Source organism: Rattus norvegicus, chromosome 6 (assembly GCF_021556685.1).
Source record: "Rattus norvegicus strain SHRSP/BbbUtx chromosome 6, alternate assembly SHRSP_T2T, whole genome shotgun sequence".
NCBI lineage: Eukaryota > Metazoa > Chordata > Mammalia > Rodentia > Muridae > Rattus > Rattus norvegicus.
The window spans coordinates 136,262,724-136,285,240 of record NC_141539.1 but is presented as its reverse complement, the minus strand read 5'-3'; the positions used below and the strand labels follow the sequence as shown (position 1 = coordinate 136,285,240).

General features: G+C 45.8%; 1 protein-coding gene across 4 annotated transcripts in view; it reads right to left on the bottom strand.

The window, feature by feature from the left end:
- Window positions 1–22,517, bottom strand: part of Traf3 (Tnf receptor-associated factor 3) — a 100,629-nt gene that overhangs the window by 38,064 nt on the left and 40,048 nt on the right. For all 4 annotated transcript variants that reach the window (XM_087553977.1, XM_087553978.1, XM_087553979.1 and 1 more), the window contains 1 exon segment: window positions 9,340–9,450. The gene's annotated coding sequence lies outside the window, so the exon portion shown is untranslated.

Here is a 22,517-nt window from a genome sequence, read left to right as displayed (position 1 = left end):
CGCTGTTGTGCCCCTGAGGAGGGGCATGGGACCCTGTGTGGTGCAGGAGTGCATGGCACGGCCCAGGAATGATCCTCGGTGCTTTGTAATGTAGAATTTAGTAGGGTAATATTTAAATTCATGTGGAAATACAAGAGATCTAGAGTACATAAATCTTGAAAGAGAGTAAGACTCACTTTCTGGTTTAACCTTTAATGTTCAGCTCAGCGGTCAGGCCGGACAGCAGCATGAGAGCTGAGGAGCCAGGGTGGTCACGGCTCCTTCACAGCCGCTTAGAGAGCTGCCTCCACCTCCCTCTCAAGCGGTCAGCACGGCTGAGGTCAGGGCTTTGGGGAGGGTTTGGTAGGTTCTAACCCCACGTGCAGACCGCCCTGCATGCTACCCCTTCCTTGTCCCCTCCCACCTCTCTCCAAATGTAAACAGCACCTGAACTTTCTGTTTAAGGTATTACTAACACTCATATTTAAAAACTTTTATTTAATGTGTATGGATGCTTTGACTACATGTATGTCTAGGCACGCCTGGAGCCAAGCAGGCCGGAACAAAGTGCTGTAATTCTAAACAGACTCAGACTCAAGTCCAAGCCTCAGACTTACGAAAATGACCTCCAGTCCTTGACATCCCCTCAGCCTCTCAGAGGTTGGACTACGGGCGTGAGCCACCACGTGCGGCTCCCGTCTCTTCCTGTCAGTACCCTGCCCTGGCTCTAGCATCATAGACACTTCCATGTTTGCTATGGCGTACACTTCGCCCTCTTGCTGTGGTAATGGGACGTATCATGCACAATGGTGTTCTAGCTTCTATATAACGCGCAGTCAGCTCTCTACATCCCAACTCATCTCTCCTGAGGCACACGGACAAATCTCTCTAGGGCACACACCATAGATTAAGGGTTCCAGGATTAGCAAGAAGTCTTCAGGTCAATGTAGACAGCAGCCTAGTTTTCCAAGGCCCTAAAATCAGAATGATTTTGGGGTTTTAAAATGTAAAGACTAGGTGGCTCAGTGTTTAACAGCACTGACTGCTCTTCCAGAGGTCCTGAGTTCAATTCCCAGCAACCACATGGTGGCTCACAACCATCTGTAATGGGATCCGATGCCTTCTTCCAGTGTGTCTGAAGACAGCTACAGTGTATTCACATACATAAAATAAATAAATCTTTAAAAAAATGTAAAGACAAAACAAAGACCATGTGATAAAGGCACAGGTAGTCCTCCAAACCTGAGGTATTGATGCTTTTGGTCTCCATGGAAATGTGGTACTCTTTGCTCTGAAGCATGTCAGACGTGCAGAGAAATTGCCGGTGGGCAGGCTGCAGAAGTGGCAGCTTCATGAGGGAATCCCGAGGGCGGCCTGAGATGTGCACAGCCCACAGGCGGCCTCCCCATGGCTGGAGCTACTGACCTACCTCTATGTCTCTGCCAGGTTAACCATGGGTAAGAAACGGCTTCCTCTGCTCTTGACCACAACAAACACAGAAGCCTTCTGTGACCTCAAGGTAGGGAAGGTGGTTTGGAATGGAGCTCAATGGTTGCCTAGCATGTGTGAGGCTAGCCCAAGTTACATAAGACCCTGTCTTTAAAACTATGAGGTGGGGGTGGTCAGTGGGCTGAAAGATGTTTGCCAAAAAAAAAATCTAACAACGTAAGACTGATTCCTGAGATCTACAGGGTGGAAGAAGAGCACTATAGCACTCACACCCACACCATATTACACCCTCACCATATATATGTATCTATATGTATACATATGTGTACACACACACACACACACACACAGTGGTGTTTTCTCTGCTTATCCCTGGCTGTCCTCAAACTCAGAGAGATACCCGCCTCTGCCTCCTGAGTGCTAGGACTAGAGATGTGTGCCACCACACCCAGCTATAGTTAATTAAAACAAACAAACATCAACAACAACAAACAAGGTCTTGTTACCTAGCCTTCCACAGTTTGACCATCTTTCAAAACGTGAGAAAAAGGAAAAGGGCTAAAAGCTTAGGTGGGGCAGCTCCCTGCTTTCAAGGCTGGCTGGATCTACACAGTGAACTCCAGGCTAACCAGGGATAGAACATAAGGAAACCCTGTCTCAAAACAAACAAACAAAACCAAACAAACCAAAAAGCCTGGGCTGGAAAGATGGCCCGACAGTCGAGGATTCATGCTGCTCTTCAGAGGATCTGAGCCCAATGCCCAGCACCCACATGGCGGCTCACAGCCATCTGTGACTCTAGTTCTTGGGGGTCTCGCCTGGCGTGCACACAGCGCAGACACGCATGCAGACACAACACCCATACACAAACGTTTAGAATAAAGATGTAGAACAACTAGGCTGCAGGGCTGCTGAGCAGACGGCAGGACCTCATCACCTCTGGTGACCTGAGCTCAGTCCTAGGTCTCAGGGCAGAGGAAGAGAACCGAATCCTGCAAGTTGTATTCTGACCTCTGCACAAGGGCTCTGAGGTCAAACACACACATATCAAATTAGGAAAGAGATCTCATTTAAAAATGAGGAGATGGGGGGTTGGGGATTTAGCTCAGTGGTAGAGCACTTACCTAGGAAGCGCAAGGCCCTGGGTTCGGTCCCCAGCTCCGAAAAAAAGAACCAAAAAAAGAACCAAAAAAAAAAAAAAAAATGAGGAGATGGGACAGCCAGGTCTGGCTCCCTCCATAGATAGCCTGGTAAACACTGCTCCCCATGACCAACCTTGGGAATGGCAGGCATACTACCCCAGGCTACGATACCACACAGTAAGTCAAAGGTAGAAGCGAGTAGAGATGCTAGAAGTCATGCAGACTCTGACCTGAGAAGATGCTCACCTGAGCACAGGAACCAAAGGACAAGGGCCAAGAGGACAGGGGCATGAGCCAGAGCCTGGGCTCTGGGGACAGCTGATGCAGACAGCGGACACCGTCCACCTGGGTGGGGACAATACCCATGGGCTCCACACCCAAACAAAGACTTAGTTTAAAGGCTTCAAACAAAAGACCGTGTGTAAAAATTAAGTCCCTATAGTTAAGACGGCCCTGTTATTTCTAAAGTGTTTGTCACAAGGACATCCTCGGGAATCCCCGTAGGCTGCAGGCTCTGCACAGCCATCAGAAGAAATAGCAAAATTAGTGTTGGGAATCTCTCCAAACAGAAGACTGTGAAAATGAAAACCTTTGATCAGATTCCATGACTGGATAGAAATACTTTTATTTCACTTATTTTTACATGGCTATACATATAGTATACCTCTGTCCTGAAATTCAGAGTTAGCAATTATAAGCTAATGAAATGCTACATATATTTTACTAAAGAAAAATTATGCTGGTTCAGTCAAATGCATAAGAGACAGCTTTTAGGGTTTTGTCAACTGTGTAAGAGCTGGAGCCGAGGAAATAACACGGAGTCTCCAATGCCCAGAAGCTGAACACACACAAATCTGGGTGGCAGGGCAGGTCACCGATGGAACCTGAGGCTATGCCCACACCACCCCTTCCATCCTCAAGAAAATCAAGCGGGAAAAGAACGTTTGCTCAACTTTTGCCGAACAGAAATGGTGGCACCCCTAGGGAAGGGGTTAGAGAGGGAACTGCATGGTTAGAACATGGCACTTAACCACTCTCACACAATGAGACCCTGAAGAGCAGCCAAGGCCAGCAGTGAGGAGCAGCAGCCCCAGAGCCCAGGTCCTGCCATAGCTGGGTGTCCTAGTTCCAGACCAGGACTCTGCTGCCCTTCACGCAGACTGAGTGCTTCCTATCCGCTGTATTTTCAGGTGGAAATTTACTGTATCTGAGGGCCTTATTTAATCCACATAAGATGTATCTAATCCTCTGAGGACACAGATTCTACGGTTCCGGTCAGCTGCCTTAGGTGGCCGGCTTACACAGGTGATGCAGCAGAACGGACAGTGACTTCACACTTCCTCTGCCTTCAACATTAAGTCTCTACTCCTGTGACTTGGCTACATTTTAATTTTGGAGCTTAGAAACTAGAAACAAAAGTACATCTGCTGACAAAAGAATGTTCCAAAAAACTGGAAAGCACGGGGAAAACCGAAAAAGGGAAGCATCAGATAAACAAAGAAAATGGCTCCTGCCAGCAAGAAAGGATGAACGGCTTTCCTGCAGAGAAAGCAGCCTGGCAGCCAGTCCAGCAGGGGCTCAGTGCCATGCGGTGAGGCAGTGGTGGTGGGAGGGGAGGTCAGGGGTGGCAGGTGTGCGGACAGTACGGAGGCCTCCTGGAACCATGCTTCAGCTGTGCTCTGGTACACAGCTCCCTTTGTGACTCCTGACGCCAGATGCTGCACCGTGGCAGACAGCCCCTAGCCCCTACACCGCAAAGTACAGCAGAGAAGGCCATGAAACGTGTGTGTTAGTTTCTGATCAGTGGCTGTTCTGTCATTAGCTCACCATCTGAAGGCTCAGGTGGATGCTGTGGGGAGGGCAGGCCTAGCAGCAGGAACACGAGGAGTTGTTCATACGAACCAGTCTGGAGGCAGAGAGCGGAGTGCTGGTGGCCAGCTCACCTTCTCCTTTTATTTACTCTACTACCCCAGTGTGCCGTGCAGCCACGGTGGACTTCCCTCCTCTAGTGAGCCCTTTTGGAAACAGCTTCATAAATACCTCCAGAGGTACGGTTTCTCAGTGGTTCTAAACCAGTCAACTTAGGATTAGTTATCTTTCTAAAAGCCCTATTCAAAAAGAGAATGAAACAGACCAGCTCACCACACTGACGGGGCGAAGAACTCAAGGCAGATACATACGAGTTACAGCTCTAAGAGAACAGTCACCTGATGGTCTAGATTCAAGCAATTTTGGACATTTACCTTTAGGATGTACTTATTTTTTACCTTTTATATATCCCAGCTTTGTCTCACCTGTATGTGTGCCACACACGTGCTGCTCAGGGAGGTAAGATGATGATGGCACTGGAGTCCTACAGGCAACTGTTAACTAAACACTGGTGCTGGGGACCAAAACCAGGTCTTCTAGAAGAGCGTACTGTTCTTAGCTGCTGAACCATCCCTCCAGCCCTACAGTCTAGGAGTTTTAAAGCACTGCTCAGCCCTCTTAGATGAAGGCCTATCATTTTCCTGGCCTATAGCTGGAGCCCTGCCTCTGCACAGAAAGGAAGGAGCAGAGCCCAATGCTCAAGCCACCCTTCAGGCCTCCAGCATCAGGCAGCACCTTTGCAGGGGAGACTGCCTGTCTACCAGGAAGGGAGTGGGAAGCAGGGTGTGGGGGCAGAGGAGTGGGGGAATTGGGGAGTGGGTGGTCTGTAATTCCCTTTTCTAGAATGTTAACTTTACAGGAAAATGAATTCAAAGAGGAAGAAACATGGCCACATTGAGAACTTTAGACTAAAACGTGGCACTCCAGTCAATGGCTTCCATAAGCTCCTTCCATTCTCTCTAGCTCCCCATTTCTGATGGGAGCTCTACTCCAAACTCTCCCCTCTCCTCTGGATGCCTGGCATTGCTCTACCTGGGAAGGACACAGGTCCCTGAGAAAGATCTCCATCTGAAACGGGAGAAATACTGGCTACCTATTTTTTGGTCACTGTGAAGAAGGATTAGGAAGAGAAGCTAAGATTTATGAAAAGTATCTAAATGTGTCTTGGAATCATGAAAAAGTTTTGTAAAGACACAATACAAATAAAATGTACAAATAAAATGAAAAAGAACTTTCTGTAAAATCAGTGAAACAAGTGATCTAACTGTGTAACCAGTGATGATACTGCAAGGACAGCTTGTCTTAGAAAGGTTTTCTGTCGCTGTGACAAAGCACCACAGCCACAGCAACTTAGAAAAAATGGTTTATTCTAGAGGGTGAGTCCATGACCATCATGGCAGGACGCATGGCAGTGGGCAGACATGGTGCTGGGGCAGCAGCTGAGAACTCACATTCCAATCCATACCTAGGAGGTAGAGAGAGGCAGATGGAGACAGGCAGAGACAGAGACAGAGAAACAGTGAGATACAGAGACAGAGACAGAGAGAGGCAGAGACAGAGAGACAGACAGAGACAGAGAGAGAGAGAGAGACAGAGACAGAGAGAGGCAGAGACAGAGAGATAGAGACAGAGAGAGATGCTGGGAATGACCTGAGTCTTTTGAAGCCTCAAAGCCCACTCCCAGTGACACACGGCCTCCGGCAACACCTCCTAATCCTTCCCAAGAAGTTCCACCAACTTGGGACCAAGCATTCAAATATATGAGACTATGGGGCCATTTTCACTGAAACACCAATGACTCAAGGACTTAAAAAAGTAACTGTTTGGCAGTCCACAGACATTAAGAACGGTGGGAAATCTAAAGCTATGCAAGTAGCTTCATGTTGGCGATACTGTTATTTACTCTACAGGTTAAAACAAGTGCGTGAATATGCTAAACTTGTTAGGAGCCAGTTTCAGCATAAGAGAAAAACGATAAATATAAAATCAAAAGAGTAAGACTCAAATACGTCTAGACGTCAAGAGAGGGCTGAGCACTTCAGTCTCCAGGGCCAGAGATGATCAGCAGCTCCATAGCAGGACCGTTCACATCAGAGAGCCCACACCGGCAGGTGCCCACACTGTCATATGCCCACATCGGCAAGAGTCCCAGGGCCTCTAGACCCCACTTCCCACAAAGGGCACCAGGACTGCTGAGAAGAACAGGCAGTTGCAGGTGGCAGCAAAGAGGTTTAAGATGAGGAGGGAGCACCAGAAAGCAAGGGGGACAGGCTCTGCCACACACCGTAGCCAGCAACCAGGAGGCTCTGCCACACACCGTAGCCAGCAACCAGGAGGCTCTGCCACACACCGTAGCCAGCAACCAGGAGGCTCTGCCACACACCGTAGCCAGCAACCAGGAGGCTCTGCCACACGCCGTAGCCAGCAACCAGGAGGCTCTGCCACACGCCGTAGCCAGCAACCAGGAGGCTCTGCCACACACCGTAGCCAGCAATCAGGAGGCTCTGCCACACACTGTAGCCAGCAACCAGGAGGCTCTGCCACACACCGTAGCCAGCAACCAGGAGGCTCTGCCACAGGCCATACACCGTAGCCAGCAATCAGGAGGCTTTGCTGGCTACAGGTGGCATTTGACTGTCTCTAAGAATACCTAAAAACACACTTCAATTCATAAGTAACAATTGGTGTAACCTGTAGAGGAATTTTAATCCAGCAACATGGCTGCTCTAGCAAGGGATCACATCCATAGCCCTTCTAGGTCTGTGCGATGTAGCCCGAATGCAGACATGCTCTGCATTACAGTGTGATCTGGCTGGAATACAGACAAGCCCTTACAATCCCTAACAATGAAGGTAAGGTTAGTTTGTGGAAGGAAGTGCCCATGTCTGAAAGTGACGTCTAATTGAGGAGCAGACAAAGTGATGAACCAGAGAAAGATCTGACAGAGTGAGTCAGAGACAGGATGTGCCCAACTCCCATGGGAAAAGAAGATTAGAACAGAAGATTAGAACAGACTGTCAAAGTTAGTATGAGGCCAGGCAGAGCAATTCAGGCAGAAGTTGAGAGAAGCCAGACTGAATCAGTCATCTTGGAAGATTAGATTGTACAGAAGCTAGAAGCTTCCAGGCCTAGGTCTAGGGTTAGTCAGAACAGAGAAGGAAATACTCTGGGCTTAGCACAAGCCTTGCATTTACACTGCCCCAAGTGACTGCAGAACCATATGGCTGAGAAGTTATAGAAATAAGGACTCAGGCATGTATTCACCCTGTTTCAAGTTGAACTGTCCCTTAGGATAAGCAAATACTGAATGTGGGAAACAGTGACACAGTAATACAGAAGCATTTCAGTTGCTCAAGGAAGAATACATGACCAAGTTAGAAGGGTGATACTCTGCAGGCTCTAGAGACTGAGCGCTGAGCAGGAGCAGTCCCTGTGGCTGCTGACACGGGCGCACACCAGCCCTGAATGCCTACAAGGAGAGCTGATAAAGCCAGGGAGCCAGCCTCCTGCCACATGTTCAGTACCAATGGCCAAAGCCAGGCAGGGAACACTAGGCACAGGCCAACCAGCCTAGACTTTACAGCATACACCCTGGGTGGGAAAGACTAATGAATAAGGAGACACACACACACTATTAGCCCCACTTCACAAAGGGAAAGAGTTAACTGCTGGGCAGGAGTGACCCCTTAATGACAATGTGACTAGAAATGAATTAGGTGACAGTTTTCTTGCCACTTTTTAAGTGACCAAAAGTAGCCATATATTAACTTTCATTTTGCAAATATTTCATCCCCCTTTTTAATCTTACTGCTGTAACATATTATAGATTCTTAATTCCAAGAAGAAAATGTCACAACCATAAATTAGAGATTTTTAAAAAAATGTTATTTTTTTCCCCTTTCAAGTCCCTAGAGAAAGATGGCTAAGGAGTCAAAGGCGTGGTCCCACGTGGGGCAATGGCTGCCAGGAAGCCTGTAGGGCGGGTCAGAGCTAGCAGAGTGGCTGGCAAGGCAACTCTACTACTCCTGTTTTCTAAGTCATTAAACCATGCCTGAGTCCCACAGGCCCTAATTGCGATCAGTTTAATGCTAGCTTGAAAAGCCCGAAAGAGGGCTGATGGGCTGGCCCTGAGGTAAGAGCAGTGCCCCTTCAGAGAGGACCTGAGTTTGGATCCCAGCCCCCTTACAAGAAGTCACTGAGCCTGTACTTCCAGCTCCAGGACAACTTTACACCAGCTTCCTCTGGGTTTCACGTACATTTGGTACTTTCACACAAACCCCAGAACACACACACACACACACACACACACACACACACACACACACACACACACAGAGAGACATGCACCCCCCCCCACACACACAGGCATGCACCCCCCCCCAACACACACAGGCATGCACCACACACACACACACAGGCATGCACCACACACACACACACACAGAGGCATACACCACACACACACAGAGGCATACACCACACACACATACACACACACACAGGCATGCACCACACACACATACACACACACACACACACACACACACACACACACACACACACACACACACACACAAAGTCTTAAGAGCTGGAAGATAGGATCAAGCACAAACAAAACACAGGGGCAAATTTGCAGACCCTCAACTCAACCTGAGACCGAAACTGAGGCGGCTGAACCCAGGACATCCAGCTCTGGAACTGGAGGATTTTAAACAAGTAAAAAGATAACAGCTTAAGAGAGAAGTCTTGGGGCTGGGGATTTAGCTCAGTGGTAGAGCGCTTACCTAGGAAGCGCAAGGCCCTGGGTTCGGTCCCCAGCTCCCAAAAAAAGAACCCCAAAAAAAAAAAAAAAAAAAAAAAAGAGAGAAGTCTGCCAGTATTTAAAATCCCTAGCGCATACCTGTGTCATACGCTGTAAGGAGTCCAGGGAAGCTCAGAAGTGAGGGAGAAGCTTCCACAAAGATGTCGGAGCAGTGCCAGCCTTATCCTTCAAGTAACGGGGACCCTGGACCTGGGAACCAAGAGGAATGCTGGTCAGTTCTCATCTAGAAAATGTTAAATGTTTTAAAAAACAGAATTTCAAAGCATACATTTTTATAAAATGACAAAGTTCAAGATAAGTGTTTTTAATCATTCTATACGAACATATACTATAGTTTTTCTACACTTTAAAAATCACATTATAAAGTCTGATTCTTTTTCCCTTTAAATCTCTTTTATGCTAAACTATTACAGACAGTAAAGTTCCAGAAACATTCATACAGCATTGCCATGGTTATTACACAGTAAACGCAGCTATAACCCTAGTGAGGAAGGGAGTGTCGCCAGAACTGCAAACCCCGACTGCCTTGCTCTCACCACAGAGCTTCTGCAGCCTCTAAGAAACCTTAGCTCTCACGGCTGTTAAGTCTTTAGCTGTCTTCAGACACACAGAAGAGGGCATCGGATCCCATTACACATGGTTGTGAGCCAGCATGTGGTTGCTGGATTTGAACTCAGGACCTCTGGAAGATCAGTCAATGCTCTCAACCGCTGAGCCATCTCTCCAGCTCCCTCAATTTTCTTAATACTTTGAGAATCCAACTATGCAAGCCTACTTCATACTGAGGTATTCTTTCCTTATTTTTGCTTGCTTCAGAATTTTATATAGTCATGTTCTGTGTAAGTACACCAGGCCGATCTCCATCTTAAAGAGACCTGTTTGCCCTGGCTTCCCAAACACTGAGACTAAAGGCCACTGGGGTTAAAAGCCACCACCCTGGATGAGCCACATGTAGCCTCACTTTACTTTTTGTTGCTCAACACTAGTATTGCCCCAGCCCTCCGATGTTTGCATTGTCTTGTAAAATTGGAATATAAACATACAACTTGGCTACCCAGTCATTAGTCCAAAGTTTCTCCTTCAGAGCAAATGTGAACCCCATAAGATCTGCTACATCAGGCTGGAGACATGGCTCAGTGGTTAAGAGCACTGACTGCTCTTCCAGAGGTCCTGAGTTCAATTCCCAGCAACCACATGGTGGCTCACAACCATCTGTAATAGAATCTGATGCCCTCTTCTGGTGTGTCTGAAAACACACAGTGTACTCACATAAAAAACTAAATAAATGTCTTTTTTTTGGTTCTTTTTTTTTTTTCGGAGCTGGGGACCCAACCCAGAGCCTTGCGCTTCCTAGGTAAGTGCTCTACCACTGAGCTAAATCCCCAACCCCTAAATAAATAAATCTTAAAAAAAAAAAAAAAAGATTGCTACATCATCTGTCTCCAGCATATAGACAGACAGTTGTCCGGTACAGCTAGAAGAGTGACTTCTGTACAGGCAAGTGCATAATTCAACATCTTGTAAAGGGAGCCCAATGTTTCTCCAAGTGGCTATAATAATTTGCAGTCCTAGAGGAGTCCTGTCGCTGAGTCCACAGAACTCATTGCTGTATTCACCCTTCTAACCAGCTGCATAATGGTGTTCATACAAATTCTAACACAGAGATCAGCTAGTCTGAATACATTTTATAAGAATTTACGTTTGATCATCGCTGCACAGATTCTGCGACCGGATGTCTGTTCAGGTTCTTGCATCCCAATTCATCACCAAGTATTACCAGCTTCTAAGCTCTGGGCCTAGAGATGTGCACTGACTGGGGCTTTACTTACCTGGGTTGGTCTCCTCTCTAAACCTGGCCTAAGTCAAGATTTATAGAGTTTTTACTCTTTTTTTTTTTTTTTTTTTGATGTGGACCTCAGACTCACAATGTTGTAGTCATCATGCAGAGTTTTTACTTTTTACTTAAAGAGATTCTGTTTCCCACAAAATGTGAACGTAACACAAAGAATCCTGCAGCTGACAATGTCATCAGCCAACTCTGAGTAAAATGTTGACTTGGGAACAGAGCAAATCTGAAGGGCCATGCAGGAAGACCCTCGCCCGGCTGGAGTATCCACAGGTGGCCTACCTAACGCTTCCAACTGGTCATACACAGTTTTTATTATTCCACCTAAAATATTCTCTAGCTTCCACTAATGTTCTTTAACCATGAGTTATATGAAAAAATTATTTATTTTTGAATGAGTCTCACTCATGGCTTGTCTACGATTATGAGGCTAGCTTCAAATTTCCAGTAATTCTCCTTCTGCTTTTCGAGTAATGGTATGACAGGCATGAACCATCATGCCCAACAAAAGTTTGTTTTTAAACTCTTAGTATTCTATAATTACATTTTCATTCCTGGCTTATAACTTAATTACAGAGGTCATATACTATAATCTGTATTACGACAGTGCTTTGAAATGTACTGATTCTGATAGGAAATACAAGATTGACTAGTTTTTATAAACATTTTTACATACTTGAAAAATAACTCCGGTGCTATTTTTTGATATATGCGCTAACAAGAGATCTAATGTGCTAACATCTAATCAAATAATTTAGATGTGAGTTACATTTACTTTTTTATTTGCTTGTTCCATGAATTACAACCTGCAAAATCTTCATCATGATTATGAATGTGCCTAGTCTTCCTTAAACTGATGTCAATGTCTACTTATCCACTCTGAAGTTACACTGTTACAGGCCACTCTGAAGTTACACTGTTACAGGCCACTCTGAAGTTAGTTACACTGTTACAGGCCACTCTGAAGTTAGTTACACTGTTACAGGCCACTCTGAAGTTACACTGTTACAGGCCACTCTGAAGTTACACTGTTACAGGCCACTCTGAAGTTAGTTACACTGTTACAGGCCACTCTGAAGTTAGTTACACTGTTACAGGCCACTCTGAAGTTAGTTACACTGTTACAGGCCACTCTGAAGTTAGTTACACTGTTACAGGCCACTCTGAAGTTAGTTACACTGTTACAGGCCACTCTGAAGTTAGTTACACTGTTACAGGCCACTCTGAAGTTAGTTACACTGTTACAGGCCACTCTGAAGTTAGTTACACTGTTACAGGCCACTCTGAAGTTAGTTACACTGTTACAGGCCACTCTGAAGTTAGTTACACTGTTACAGGCCACTCTGAAGTTAGTTACACTGTTACAGGCCACTCTGAAGTTAGTTACACTGTTACAGGCCACTCTGAAGTTAGTTACACTGTTACAGGCCACTCTGAAGTTAGTTACACTGTTACAGGCCCTGACAGCCCACCCACAGTGCTATTGGTTCCTGAGCCAAGGTCTGCTACGGATGCGAGAGCAGTGTGCGTGGCTCTCAGGCCACATGTGCTCTTCCCCCTGTGAGACAACCCTGCAGGGCATGCCCAGGGTTCTAAAGAATGAAATGGAGAGGTAGAGAAAAAACTGTCCTGGGCTGGGAGAAGGCTTAGGGTAAATAAAGGCACTTGCCATGTAAGTCTGATGACCTGAGCTGTGACCCCCTCACCCCCGAAGCCTATGTACAGGTGTAAGAAAGAAATCCAAAGCTGTCTTCTGACCACCACACTTTCTGTAGTATGCTTGACCACATATACATGCCCATTACACACACACACACACACACACACACACACACACACACACACACACAAATAAGAAAAATTTAACTTAAAAAATAAAGAAAAACCTTGAATCCCTAAATTACCATGTGGAAAGAGATCTGCCTACTAGGACAGGCTGTTCAGGACTTCTATGTGGCAGGAAATTAATGCATTAATAAGCTTCTGAGACATGTGACCCCTCACCACAGTTCTGTGTCAGTGTAGCGTGTTTTTCTTCAACATTTCTGAATTCTTATTCCCTAGAAGGTTCCCTAATGAGCAGGTCTGACTTACACTTTTTAAATTCCAATTTAATATATTTATCTTTTAATTGGACCACTTAATCCATTTATTAGAAATGATTACTCATGTCTGGTTTCTATCTGCTTTTACATGGGGCTCCTGCTGCCTCCTGGATCAGTCTCTGCTTCCTCATCTCTGGAAGTTAAATAGTCTCTTTCTTAGAAATACGATATTCACTTGTTTCTGTTAGAAACTGAACTTTTGCATTGTTGGGACAGGGTTTTGTGAAGTCCATACTGGTCTCAAACGCAATGTAGCTGAGAACGAACTTGAACTCCTGACCCTCCTGCCTTCAGCCTCCCATCTGTGATGGTTTGTACATGCTTGGCCCAGGGAGTGGCACATTAGGAGATGTGGCCTTGTTGGAGTAGGTGTGTCACTGTGGGAATGGGCTGTCTGGAAGCCAGTCTTCTCCTGTTTGCTTTCAGAACAAGATATAGAACTCTCAGTTTCTCCTGTACCATGCCTGCCTGGACACTGTCATGCTCCTGCCTTGATGATACTAAACTGAACCCCTGAACCTGTAAGCCAGCCCCAATTAAATGCTGTCCTTACAGGAGTTGCCTTGGTCATGGTGTCTGTTCCCAGCAGTAAAACCCTAACTAAGACAGCATCTTTCATACAATCTGAACATTTTCAACTATTACCTTTGCAGGACACTTCTGTACCTAGCCACCGCATCACTCCTTTCCTCGCCCTTCTGAATCCACTTAACGTCTGAGGCATCCTTATCTGCCATCTGGGTTTTCTATTCTCCATTTCTGCATCACTTTGAGGTTTCTCTGTGCTCTATTTCTCCAGTTGGCCACAATGGGTTTTCCAATATTAAACTAACCTTTCATTCCTGAGATAAACTGCTCCTGACCACTATGGAATAACAACTTTATCTGCTGCTATGTAGATTTGATTTGCCAAACACATAGGGGATTTTTCTGTGCTTTGCAGATCTGTCACAGAAGTTTGTCTTGTCTCCTCTTGTAATTGGGACAGTGTCAGCTTTGCAGAATTTATTAGAAACTGTTTCCTATTTCTTGAAAAGCTTTTGTCCAGTTGATATTTTCTGTTTTTAGATTTACTTTATACATATCTTGCTTGCATGTATGTATGGGCACTATGTGTATGCCTGGTGCCTGCAGAGGTCTGATGAGGGCATTGGATCCCGTGAACTGGAGTTACAGATGGCTGTGAGCCACCAGTTGGGTGCTGGAAACAGAACGCAGGTTCTCTGCCAGAGCAACAGGTGCTCTTAACAACCCAACCATCTCTCCAGCCCCAATATTCTTTCTTTTAAACATTTAGTATACTTGTGAACATTCTAAAATAACATGTACACAGTCTTCCTTCAAGCACTTTAAATTAAGTTCCTGTTCAAGGATTTTCGGGTTACTTTTCAAATGGCATTTGTTTAGAATACATGTGCGGATACACATGGGCCACAGAGAGTGTGTGGAGGTCGGAGGACAGGGCAGGGTCGGTGTCGACTTCCACTGTGAGTCGCAGAGACTGGACTTAAGCCCTCAGCGCTATCCTCCTGTGCTATCCTAATGCCCTAGGCTCACCATTAGTTTCTTTCCCTGATATAACACACATCTTCAACTTTTCACACTACAGAACCTCACAGAGCTCTGTACTGAGACACAGTGGCACATGCCTCTAATCTCAGCATTCAGAAAGCTGAGACTGGGGGAACAGACGCCACCTCGCTCTAAGGTACACAGAGACCGTCTCAAAAACAGACAAAGACAGCAGAGTAACAAATAAAGCCTTACCAACGCACACTTGCATTTTCTTCCCTCCACCTTTCCTGTCATCCTCTATTTTACCTCGACAAGCAATACAACTTCCGAAATACATGATTTAAACAGTCAATTTTAAAAAAGATTTATTATGTATAAAGCACTCTGCCTGCATGTACACCTGCAGGCCAGAAGAGGGCACCAGATCTCATTACAGATGGTTGTGAGCCACCATGTGCTTGCTAGGAATTGAACTCAGGACCTCTGGAAACGCAGCCAGTGAGTGCTCTTACTCTCTAAGGCATCAATCTAGCCCCGAAATAGTCAATTTTTAAAGTGCTACTTAAAAGTAAAATGAACCTTTCTGGACCACTTCAGGTTATCACACGGTCTTCTCCATCTATCTGAATACTCTTGTTGTTTCTTGTGATTCTGTTTTTCTTTTCAGTTGTTGGGGTTTTCTTATTTGCTCTTGTTTTTGAGATAGTGTTTCAGACTCTTGTGCTTGGGTTATGGGCACCATGGCAGACAGAATATTTTGGTTTTCTTCTTGGGATCGGACTGGTGTTGAAACCCTAGGCTTTTGGTGCTACATTGAAACTATGTCCTGGGTCCCGGGTCCTTTATCTGCTGTTTTTGGACTAAAAAAATCTCTCTCTTCATTTCAGAAAGATCTTTTTGCTGGGTACAAAATTTGAAGTTAAGATTTGGAACTAATTTTTTTTTCCTTCTCTTTCAGTATTTCACACATAAGCCAAGTGTCTTTTGGCTTATAGAAGATCTGACCAGACATATGCTGTTAAAATTATCTCAGTTCCCTTGTAAAATGTATTTCTTCTAATTGCTTAAGATCAGTCCTCCTTTTTTCTTAAAAACAAAAACAAAAACAAAAACCAAAAAACAAACAAAACACAGCTTTTATTTTATGTGTGTATATGATCTGCCGTGTGTGTGTGTGTGTGTGTGTGTGTGTGTGTGTGTGTATGTGTGTGTGTACACACGGTGTGCAGGTGTGCATACCAAGTACACACGGAAGTCAGAGAAGAACGTTGGATCCCCTGGAGCTAGAGTTGAGGAACTTGTGAACTGCCTGACTTAATTAAGTGTCAGTGACTGACTCCAGTCCTCTCAAACAGCAGCGACTGCTCCTGGCCACTGGGCCGTCCCTCTAGACCCCACTGAATGCTTTTAGACACTTCTAAATACTGGATTTTACTGTATCATCCTCTCCCCTGGAGTGCTGGGGACTGAACATGGGGCCTCATGCACACTGGGCAAGCACTCTACTACTGAGTATGCTCCTTGCGCAGAACCATGAAAACTTGCTACTCTTTCTAAAATATAAAGTTGTTGTTTGCTTTTGTTGAGTTTTTCTGTGGTGGTGGGAATCAAACTCAGAGCCCTGTCTATACTAATCACTTTTTCTCCCTTTGTGCTCCAGTCCCAGCCCTTACCATACCTTTTTAAGATCGTGGGTTCCATTCTTTGAATAGAGATAAGTTACACAGACTTGGCTAGAGAAAACCTGAAGCAACTTACTTTAGAGCTAAAGCGACTACAAGACTATGTATACCCTTGTGAGCTGGCTACCCACTGCCCTAGAACAAAAGCATTTTACTGACACCACTGTGGTTGGAGGACAGTTACTCCCAACCCTGTGTGATCGTCTGCTCTTTGTGGTAGCCTTTTCTGGCGTCTGCTACGTCTACTGTATATGTGATATTTCAGACTTCAGGGTCTCTGTGCAGACTCCTGCAGCTCTAAGCAACTCCTCCTCTCCAGCGTGCTCAGCTTTGTAGCTGATGAGGCTGGTGGACTCTGGCCTTTCTCTCCCTTACCTGAAGTGTGGAAACTGCCTCTGAATTCAGCAAAAGATACTTGAAGGTCAAGTCTACCTTGCTGCTACTTTTATAATGAATCTTTGTTGGAACAAATCTACATTTGTTCTTGCTTTCAGAGGAAGTACCAGTGATAATATAACGGTTAAGACAGAAACCAAGAGGCCCAGCAAGGCCAGCAAGTCTCTAGTTGCTCGATGCCCTTTACAGAAAGATCCAACCCGTGCCTGCTCCGGGGATGAGCCGGGTGCCATTCAGCCCATTCACCTGGCTCCCGTTTCAGAGGACATAGTCTGAATCTGCCTTATCCAACTATCTAAAAGCTATTGTTTCACAGTCTGCCTGGTTTCTAAGTTGTTTAAGACAGTCTGCTCTAGATTTGGGTGAAGTCAAGACTCACCTCAGGCACGAATTTTAAGGGGCTCTGTAACAGGCACAGTGACAGAGAACATCAAAACAAACGGGGAGGACCCTGAGGAACAACATAGCAACATTTGATACACAACAGTCACAGTGCTCTATGAGAAAAACAATCAATGCTAATATTACCTTTACCCCAAAGTTTTATTTGTCAATGATATCATTTAATTTGATTTTTAGTATTACATTAAAATATCATTGATTTTAATTACTAATGCTTTTAGTGTCCCCATAAATTCTACATATTTGCCTCCCCTGGACCTGCCAGAGGTCTATTCCTGTTACTCCCATCTTAGCGCACACAGGAGTTTCCGGGAATGAGTGTCCTGTGAAGCCGGATCAAGCCCACTGCCAATGGGCGTCATCACTTCTCCCCAGTGACGTCTGGAAACAGAGAATACTCCCATTCTTTGCAGCCACATACGTATGCGCACGTTCCTACCCTATCAAAGGCAATTAGCAAATGGATGAAAAGTAGCTTAAAAATCACGTTGTAGATAGGAGACTAGTAAGAGAATTTAAATTTTCCTACAACCATGAAATATACGCACACAAAGCATGGCTTCGAATATAGCGGATGCAGTCAGGTGGGACTCAGGGAGCGTCAGTCACTGTCCCACTGCCATGAAGAGAAGTCACGACCGTGAAACTCTTAAAAGCATTTCACTAGCCAGGCAGAGGCAGGCGGATCTCTGTGAGTTCAAGGCCAGCCTGGTCTACAAATCGAGTTCCAGGACGGCCAGAGCTACACAGAGAAACCCTGTCTTGGAAAACCAAACAAACAAAAACCTACAACCAACCACCACCACCAACTGGTGGCTTGCTCTGTCATCATGGCGGGGAGTAGGGCAGCACACGTGGCAGGCAGCAAGCCGCTGGAGAAGTTGTTGAGAGCTATACCCTGACCAGTAGACAAAGGCGGGAGTGGGGGGTTGGGAGGGAACAGTGACAGAGACACAGACAGACATAGACAGAAAGAAAGAGAGGAGAGACACTGGGCCTGGTGTGGGCTTTTGAAACCTCAAAGTCCACCCCCAGCGACACATTTCCTTCAACAAGGAACTTGTATGATTTCAAATGTGCCGTTCCCTGGTGACCAAGCATTCAAATGTTATGAGACTGCGGGGCCGGTCTCATCCAAACCAGCAGAAGCAGTAGCCTGCGTTAGACATGAGGAACACCAAGCAGCTATCTGAAGCACTGACATCAAGTCAACTTTCTCCACGGCCTTGGTACCCAGGCTCCAAGTGCGTCGGTTCAACTGGAAACCGAAGGGTGACGAGCTTACTGTCTCGGTTTTACAGATAACAATGATGCTTCTGACGTCGGCCGTCTCGTTTGTTTCCCAAACAGCCCCAGCTCCTATCCACTGACCAGATGTAATGGGTGAGTGTTTATTAGGAAAAAGCTGCCTGTTTCCATAAGAACCCAGGGGCTCTCACTCGGTTCCCACATATTTTCACATCACATTTCTTTTCTAATGCTCAGTGTAAAAGAAGTTTTCAAATATTCAGTCGACATTCCTTATACAAATAAAATAGCTCCATTAATAAATGTTGTTGAAAACGTGGGGGAAGGCTGGACCTATGTTAGACAATTGTTAAGCAAGTCAGGGAAGGGCATGCCTGGAAGACAGGCTCAGAAGGAGCTGTGGCTAGGGCCAGCCCCACCTGTCACATGCAGGTGGCCAGCAAGCCAGACACCAGCAGGGAACCCAACCTACTATTTCTGAACGACAACACTTTTTGCCAGCACATAGACAAAAACAAAATTTAAGAGGACTGCCTACAAGTCAGAATGTCAAAAGCTCTGGGGCAGGTTTTACTACTTTTTCAAACTGGCCTCATCCTCTTTAACTCTGTATTTGAAGGCAAATGCAAGAGTAACAAGGAAGGATCCACTCAGGACATAAAAAGTCATTTCTTCCCAGGAGAAAGGAAACAGACGTAATCAATAGTTTGAAAGACTAGCAAAGATGGTCATGGAAAAGAGATTTCTTGGTGGAACCTAAGAACCTCTGAGAAGATCTTATAAAGGAAAGGGTAACAGACTCACAGCACCCTCCTGTATCTGTCCATGTGTTGGCCATATTGGGGACCCTACGAAGACGACGAGAACAGAGACCCTGTATTCACTCACCAACTGACAGGCTAAGAGAAGGGACTGCCCAGTCTCCACGGCATGAGAACATGAGAATTACCAAAGGGAGACACAGTACGCAAAGCAGTGACTCCAGCGCACAGAGTCACACAGGTAAGATCTCCCAGAGGAAACATGTATGCCCCAGTCTAAAGAATACAGAGAGTAACCATTGTCTTTAATAGATCTGAAAATAATACACACAAGTATAAAAGAAAGTATTGAATATCTCATTTCATGAAGCTAGTGTTTTCTATCATAGTGTGTATACGCGCGTGTGTGTGTGTGTGTGTATACGTGTGCGCGCGCACCCGGGACATGTACACAGTGCTTCATGGATAACTGGGTGAATTGGGGAGGTTGTACCTTTGGGCTCAGGGAGGATATTTCTTAGGGATGGGGGATGGCTGAGTGGGTTAGTGCTTGCTAGGGCAGCATTAAAACCCGAGTCTGAATCTCCAATATCCGCATGCCAGTGACCCACTCCTACCACTGACAAACTAGAGTCCAGGCCATCCAGGCTGGCCAAAATGCAGTTAGGCCCAGTGAGGAGGCCCTGTCTGCAGGGGAGAAAACAGAGGGTGACAATGGAAGACATACAAACCTCCCCATCTCTCCCACATCTGTCTCCATAAAAGAAAAACGGGACGGACATCCTTCTCCTCTCCAAGCACAAAATAAAACATCCACATCAAATGACTTCTAGATATTAAATGGCATTTAAAAGTCATCTTCATTAAAGGTAAGATATAGATTTTTTTACTTTTTTGGGAGGTGGATATGTTATTTTATTGTATGTTTCAGCCTTTAATCCTAGCATTCAGGGAAACAGAAGCAGGCATCGTTCAAGGCCAACCTGGTCTACATAGTTCCAGGACAGCCAGCGCTACACAGAATCTCTATCGAGAGAGAGAGAGAGAGAGAGAGAGAGAGAGAGAGAGAGAGAGAGAGAGAGAGAGAGGTTAAGCCTTGTGAAACAGAAACCCGTAAGAATTCTAAGAGGTAGATGACAAGACTGACAGAATTCGGTATCACAGCCCATGTGTAATAACGAAGCTTCTTGTGCAGCCTTCAAATCCAGTTCTCTTAAATATTCACTGGTTCATGGAAAACGCTTTGAGAAAATGAAAATGTGAAGACAAAAAGGAGCAGCCTTTCTGGGGTAAAGAGATCTGCATAAGAAGACTCTTCAGTCAACAGGGACTAATGTCAAACCCTCGGCACCCAGACCTGTGGGGTCCACGGGTGCCAGGGAGACCTTGGCATGGTTGAGTCTGACTTTCATGCCACCTTCTTTGTGGTGGCAATGATGGAGGAACCCAACATGGGCTCAGGACAATGTGTCAACTCATCAGTACTAGTGGGGGGCAGCAAGTAGAATGCATCTGTTTTTTGAGATGGGGTCCCACTCTATAGGCCTGACTGTCCTGGAACTCTTATGTAGACCAGGCTAGCCTCAAACTCACAAAGATCCTCCTGCCCCCTGCATCCTAAGTGCTGGTATTAAAGGTGTTCTTAAACAAGTCATATATTTAAAACTTGTTCTAAGTTAATATTACAACAGAATTTTAGATGAGCATTTGAAAGTAGGAAAAGGGGGGGCTGGAGAGGTGGCTCAGTGGTTAAGAGCACTGACTGCTCTTCCAGAGGTCCTGAGTTCAATTCCCAGAAACCACATGGTGGCTCACAACCATCTGCAATGGGATCTGATACCCTCTTTTGGTCTGTCTGAAGACAGCGACTGTGTACTCATAAATAAAATAACAAAGAAAGAAGGAAACGATTTGTATATCCTCTTGTCTTAACTTCCTTAGTGCTGGGGTTAGAGGAACAAACCACAATGAGTCTCCATCTAGGAGGCCTCTCTACAACACATAAAACTGCAAAGAAGTAAATAAATAAATAAAAACTGGCCAAGCCTGGTGATGGCGGCACACACCTTTGGTCCCTGCAACTTTGGGATGTGGATGCAGAAGGATCTCAAGGAATTCGAGGCCATCCTGGTCTACAGAGCAAGTTCTAGGACAGCCAGAGCTACAGAGAGAAATCCTGTCTTGAGGGGAAAATTTTTTTTTGCCATTTCTTGTATACCATGTGTATATACCATGTGCCACTATGTATATACATACGTCGGAGGATAACCGTGTGACTCAATTCTCTTTTTCTTCACAGTTTCCAGGGATCAAACTCAGGTTGTCGGGTTGGGCAGTGAGTGCGCCTGTTAGGCCATCTTGTTGGCCCAGAATCGACTTCCTGTGCTTTCCTAGTATGAACCATCCTTTGTTATAGCACGTCAGCTGTGTCTATGGAAAACAGACATCCTGTAGCTGAACACAGGCTGCCAACTGAGGAATACATGAAGAGGATGTGCTTCCAACCTGAGGGTCTGGACACTTTCAGAAAGGTTTACTCCACGGATCTGCTTGAGAGACATCATTCTGTAACATGGGTGAGGCTTATCTGAACAAGGAAAGTAGAATTCCCTGCTAAATATCACCCTCCTCTCTGATTTTGTTGTTCACGACAGGGTCTCGCTGTGTAGGCCTGGCTGCCTGGAACGCACTCCACAGAGTAGAGCTGGCCTCATACTCCATCTCCCTCGTGAGGGCTGGATTAGAGGTGCGCTCCATTGCACTGCCTTCTTCCCTCTGATTGCTTTGAGACAGGGTGTTACCATGTAGTCCTGGCTGGCCCGGAATCCACGAGATAGGCCGAGCTCACCTCAAGCTTACCTGGCTCTGCCTCCTGAATACTGGGGTCAAAGGTGTGTGCCCCTATGCTTGGCTCTCGGCTCTATTTTTTACAAGTCAAGAAACTATACTTCAATTACTGTACTGTCCTTCTCTAAACAAAAGAATAAGCCTAAAGCTTTGGTTCTGGATCTATTCTTAGTGTAAAATACGGCCTAGTATTAGACCAGTCTTACAGAGGCGGACACGTAGACAGACTGTGCTGACCTAGTGACCCAGGCTAGGACCAGCCCCTTCCTCTGAGGGCCACGCCTTTATGCCTGCCTCTGATGTGGTCTTTTGAGCAGGCGTGTGTGGGAGCCAAGGAGCACAGGACATGCAGGACAGGCACGTGCTCACATGGTAAAGGAAACTGTGTAGGCTCATCATGCACATGACCTCAGCCAATGCTTCTAACCGTGTAGTCTATTTTCACCAGACAGGA